Source organism: Prinia subflava, chromosome 1 (assembly GCF_021018805.1).
Source record: "Prinia subflava isolate CZ2003 ecotype Zambia chromosome 1, Cam_Psub_1.2, whole genome shotgun sequence".
Taxonomy (NCBI): Eukaryota; Metazoa; Chordata; class Aves; order Passeriformes; family Cisticolidae; genus Prinia; species Prinia subflava.
In genome coordinates this window covers 139,839,774-139,845,773 of record NC_086247.1, presented here as the reverse complement: position 1 = coordinate 139,845,773, position 6,000 = coordinate 139,839,774, and positions in this window count along the sequence as shown.

Here is a 6,000-nt window from a genome sequence, read left to right as displayed (position 1 = left end):
CTATTTTGGGCTTTGTACTGCATATGAGGACAGCTTCTAAATCTGCAACATTCTCACATGTGGTCATCACCACAGTTATTTTGAGTTTCTGTTTTTATCAACTGGGCTCATTGCATGCACACAGTGGATTGCCCTGGGTTTCTGAAGGATCCCAAAAATAAGATTATCATACCCTCTTAATGTCAGACAGTTCAACCCTTCCTAGAGATTCTATCAAGTGCTCTTCTTGAACCAATTTTCTTTTCATAATAATAAGCATTCTACTAAAAACATATTCCTTCTGAATTTCACCTACAACCATAGAATACCCAGAAAATTATTTACCAGTTCCATCTTTCTTTCAACATGGTTTATCTACATGCTTATGCTGACCTTTTTTTATAAAGAATTATCTCTCCAAAATAGCTTACATTTACCTAAACAGGAACAAAGGGTCCTGACAAAAATATGTCCTGTCAAAATCCAGCTTGAACTTAGACTTGCTGCTCATGTCTGCTTCCTTCCCTCCCACCCAGTAGTATTTTTTGTTCTCTAATTCAAATGGTTTCAATTCCATTTAATATTCTCTTTCTCAACACCTCACTTCCCCATTAATTCCCAGCACAATGTGTGGTTTCAAATGTTTGCCCTGTGGTCATCCACAAAACTCACATAAACAGTGCCAGAGCTACATAACAATCTCCATGGATTAGTTGTCAGAGACGTGGGCCGGGTGGATTCAATTTTCTGAATTTTCACAGACTTTTCATACTAACCTTGGTAAGGTTCAAACCACCTTGGAGCTGCTGCCTTTCCAGCAAGTTTCTCAGCTCACCAGACATATTTTTTTATACCACTTAAAATTAGTTACTTGTTAGAACATCCACCTCAAGGTATTCGGTGTAGTTATTTTGGGATAAATAAAAACAGACGTACTGGAAGAGCGACAGACTAAGCCAAAATAGTTTAGAGATGAAGTGTGTAAACTGCTCTCCTCATTCTGAGCATGGTATCTCCTGCAGGGGCCCTGGAGGCCAGGCCTGTGCAGTACCAAAACAGGATCTGAGTCCATATTAGACTTAGCCTATATCCAGCTGCAGTACAGGGACATTCAGTCCGTTTGCTTTAAGCTGAATTTCTCTTCTCCCCATTCAGGGACTGTCACAGCACTGATGTGCTGTATTCCAGTGTGCTGTGGTTGTGATGTGATCTAGTGGCTGCTATATCCTAGTGCAAGCTGCAGGGGATGTTTAAACTGTGATCTCTATAATGTGAAAGAGCTGTTTCAGTGCTCTCCCCTGCCACGGCTCTCTTTCCTCCATCCCTTTTCCAGCCCTGGAGCCAGCTGCTCAGAGCAGGAGATTGCAATGGTTTTCCAGGGGCAGGATGCGGGGCATCCTTCCCGTGCAACACAGGCGAACCTGCGCAGGAATCTGCTTCATATGGGGAACACTAGATGGCACACAACAACCGCTGTATTGACGCTTTTTTGGTTCGGAAGCCAAAAATTTGTTTCAAAGCATCAGCCTGGAATGTGTCTAGATAGACCGAGCAAAACATGAGCCTAAGTACGCTGTTAAACCCCACTGGGCAGATAACCTTTCCGATAAAATTTCACTCCTCTTACTCTGTTAGAGTTATTTTTTCTATTTATAACCCTGCCTGACTTGGCAGCCTGGAAAGTAAACAGGTACTTTATTTAGTGGCTTGTTGACAGGCAAGGGGATGCTCATTTTGGTGCAATGTGAAATAACAGAGTGGCATGCAAAGTAAAACCACTTGGCCTGGCAACTTCCACAGTTCAAAATAAAACTGCTGGGACAAGATTCAAGTGATATAATTACCTACCACAGGGATTCTGCTAAGGGACTTGTGCTTCACTTTACAAGTAAAGTCAAGTACTCACTTTCACTCTTTACATAGCTATAAGTATTTTATTCCCTGTCCCAAGAGACCTAGAAGCCCAGAAACAGAAATTTTGCTATTACAACTTTATATGGTTTATTGGATCTGTGCTTACCATGGGTGTGTTTTAATTCGGGGTGGGGGGGAACAAAGGAGAGCATTCACTGGAGGAGTCTTCACACTTCATTCCCAAAGTATTGAAGCAATCAGTTCCTGATGCTACTCCACAGATTCAACAAGCATAAAGTGATGAAGGGTCTGGAGCACATCTTATGAGGAGTGGCTGAGGGAGCTGGGGATGTTTAACTGGGAGACAAGAAGGCTGATAGGGACCTTACAAACCTCTGCAAGTGCCTTAAGAAAGGGTGCAGTCAGGTTGGGATTGGCTTCTTCTTCCAAGCAACAAGTGATAGGACAAGAGGAAATGGCCTCAATTTGCACCAATGACCTCAATTAGAATTTGAAGTTCAAATTAGATATTAGGAAAAAGAATTGTCAATCATTGGAACAGGCTCCTGAGGGAAGTGGTTGAGTCACCATCCCTGGAGGTATTTGCATAGATGTGGCACTTAGTGACATGGTTTTGTGGAGGACTTGGCAGTGCAGGATTAATGGCTGGACTTGATGATCTTAATGGTCTTTCCCAAATTAAATGACTCTATGACTCGAACTTCTGTGAATGTGTGACATTACTATTTAACTGAAGATATGTGAACTTTCAGTTTCCTGCCTACTGCTAGTAATTGGCACAGCTTGTTTGGAAAAGAGAACCATGTCCACGGTTACACAATTGAGGCTCCATCCTAAACTCACCAAAGCAGGAAGCTGTAAACACCGGTGTACTGGCAGAAGAGTGTAAATCCTTCCTTGCCTGCATTACCTAGCTGACATGGGGGTGGGCAGGGGAGCCCTGACTCTGAAGGGGGCTAGGAAGAGACTTAGGGGCCTCCTAGGAGGGGACTTTTCTGAGAAAGCAACCTCAAGCTGTCGAATCAAGACCAGTGCAAAGCACCCACCAGGTTGAGAGATGACTTGTCTAGGGAGAAAAGACATTCAGTGCTAACCAGAACCCCTGCCAGATATGAGTGTTGGGGTTTTTTTCTACTTTCATTTCCGTTCATGTATTTTTGCGTGTTCTTCATTTCATGGGATTTTTTTTCCAACTATATAAAGAAGTAGTTGTGTTTGTTTTTAACTTGCTCCTGTTTCTGTCAAGAATCACTCCTGAGTAACTGGCTGAACTTTATGGTATTCCAGTCCTCCATGATGGCCATCCTAAAGAAACAGAGTTCTGAATACCTCTCCCCTGCTTCTCCTCTTTGCCACACATAAGAAGGTATGTTTTCACATAGTTTCAGGGACCAGTTTGAGGTGGAAAAATAGATGCCTTGGGAGAAGAATTTATGCCTGGAAGTATCATTAACCTAGAAAATTCTTCAGCATTAAGTGAAAAAGAGGGGAGGAAGAACAGATAAATTGATGGGCTTTTTAAGGGACATGTAATAGTAATCACTGGTATCTTATTTTTTGTTTCAAGTTAAATTCCTGTCCTACCAAACGTTCCAGCCAGTTTGAGCTAAGTAATATCTATTTCAAGGATGCCATGGTAATCAACTGACAAAAAAAATTTAGAACTGTGTAAATCCACAGGAATATCCTTACAGGAAATACCCTTCCAAAAGTACTGTTGCAAAGTTGTGAGTGTGTGGTGATTACGTCTGACAAACAAAGACACTTTGTTTCTTACTATAAAAAAGTTTACTGTAAGAGCTGCATATAATTAATGGAAGCATATAAACAATTCTTTGTTTATTTTTTTATTTTACATTATTTGTAAAGACTCATATTTTTTATGTTACTTGGAACTGTAGTTGCTACTTTTGTAATTGTTGCTTGAAATGTTTTTTTAACATCATCACATCATTAATCACATCAAATTAATGAAGAGTGATTGCAAGCTTCCCAACAGCATGGGAATGCTTAAACACACCTGTGTCACACACAAGGACAGTGAGAAGCAGCTTCAGGCACCAGAATCCTCTGCCTGGGACCAGTTGAATGCTGATGCAGCTCTACCATTTTCAGAGCCACACTAATACCTGCACTTGATGCTGACCTGTTTCAGTTGTACTGGGCTGATGGCAAGTGACTGAAAGGTTACTTTTCAAAGGCACTTCTTTACAAAGGCATTGAGGTCTCAGAGTCAAATTCCTACCAGTTCCTCTGAAAATGCCCTTGGGGTTTACCTGCATCTGTGACACATACACACCTAAATGTTTCTCACTAACATTCTACTGTAAATCTTGAAAATTGATAGTAGAAACTTAGTAGCATACATTTTAATAAAACTACAGAGAAATTGAATAGTAGTATTTTTACTAACATTTTTTCTCCAAACATATGGTATTATTCTACTCTACATTTTGTTTTATCTACTGTGCAAGAAAAAGTAAAAAATGTGAGTTGGTCACAGTCCAGAGGAAAAAAGAGCAGATTGGAAACAGGAGCAGTGTGATCTAGGCTGCACACTGGCAACAGACTTGAGGCTGTAAATTGCAAACAGTAAAAGAACATGCAAGAGCTGCTTGTGGCAGATTCCTCATCAGCTGAGGCTTTCAAGCAAAAAGTGAAAAGCTCTCTGAAAGATATGCTTTATTCAAATAGGAATTTATGCAAGGCTTGTGTTATGTAGGAGATCATCTAGTTTGATCTCAAGGATCCCTTATGGCTTTACAGTGTATGAATAAAGAGCCTCTTTCACTGTAAGAGACTCAGCATTTCAGTTACTTTGGACCCAAAGTGGTGTAAGCAGGACTGCTACAAAGCAGGAATTGTGTCAGATACTCCTAATGCTGTGAAGGCCCCTGCAGAACACAATGGGGGACAAGTGTGTGAAAGAAGTCCTTTCAGTGCCCCATCAGGTCAGTTGTTTGAGCACAAAGCTGGGCTGAGTAAAGAATTACAGTATCTTACTTCTCACATTATGAATCTCTTTCACTGACATATCCACGGACCCATTAAATTTGATATTATGGCCACACAAACATGAAGTCTTTAGTGACTGGTGAGAGGTGTACAGGTCTTCTGTGTTGCTATTTCATGTGATCATTACTGTTTGGAGGGGAAAAGAGCAATTCAGAACAGAATTAAATGTGGTTTATGAGAGAATCTTTCACACTCAAAAGCTGATCAGAAAAGTGATTTGTTTCTTTAAAGGGTAAAATAGAAATAGTGACAGGTTGTCCACTCTGAATTCCAAATTAGAGACAATTTGCTCCACTAATAGAAGCTACCAGTAATAGGGTCTAGACAATGGAAGAACTGGGTTATAAAAAGGGATTACGTCTGACAAACAAAGACACTTTGTTTCTTACTATAAAAAAGAAAACAATTTCATGGATATTATCTGCAACAACTTGATTTTAGGAAGCATTTGAAACAGTGACTACGATATCTTAAATGGTATTTGGCTTGCAGAAACCTCAGAAGCTCTGACTGTTGCTTCTGCAGTAATTTTGGCTGGTGTGCAGAAATGAATAAACAAGCTCTTCCTCAGCTACTTCAGATATTACAAGGAACATAACCATGACACCACAGAACTCATCTCCAGTTAACCACAGAGCCTTCCCAGCCTTCCTAGACACCTTTCTGTGTCTTCTGCAAACCTTTCTGTGCTTCGTTTGGCCACTGCTGTAGAGCCATCAGCAACTAAGCTAATTTCTACTGGAAGCCAGTTCAGATCATTTTTCATTTAACACTAGTTACAGCAGTTAGCAAAAGACAGACATACTCAGAGTAGCCAGTGATGAAAACCAAAATAATTCTGAATAAAATAATCGTGAGCTGAAAGAACAGTACATGTCCAACAGGAAAATTGTTATAAGTCTTATTTAAAATACTTGTTAAAGATTCAGAAGGGGGATAAACACTACATTTTGAAAAGAAAATTATACTAATTTAGAATGGGTTGCATATCTACAGCTCATATAAAACACCACAGCTATTTCTGGAATGTAAAAAATATTTCAAGCAGAAATATTTACTCTCACAATCCACTCTCAGAACTCAAGTTCTTGTCTTGTTTACTGGTGTAAACTTCAGTTCAAAGGTTATTTC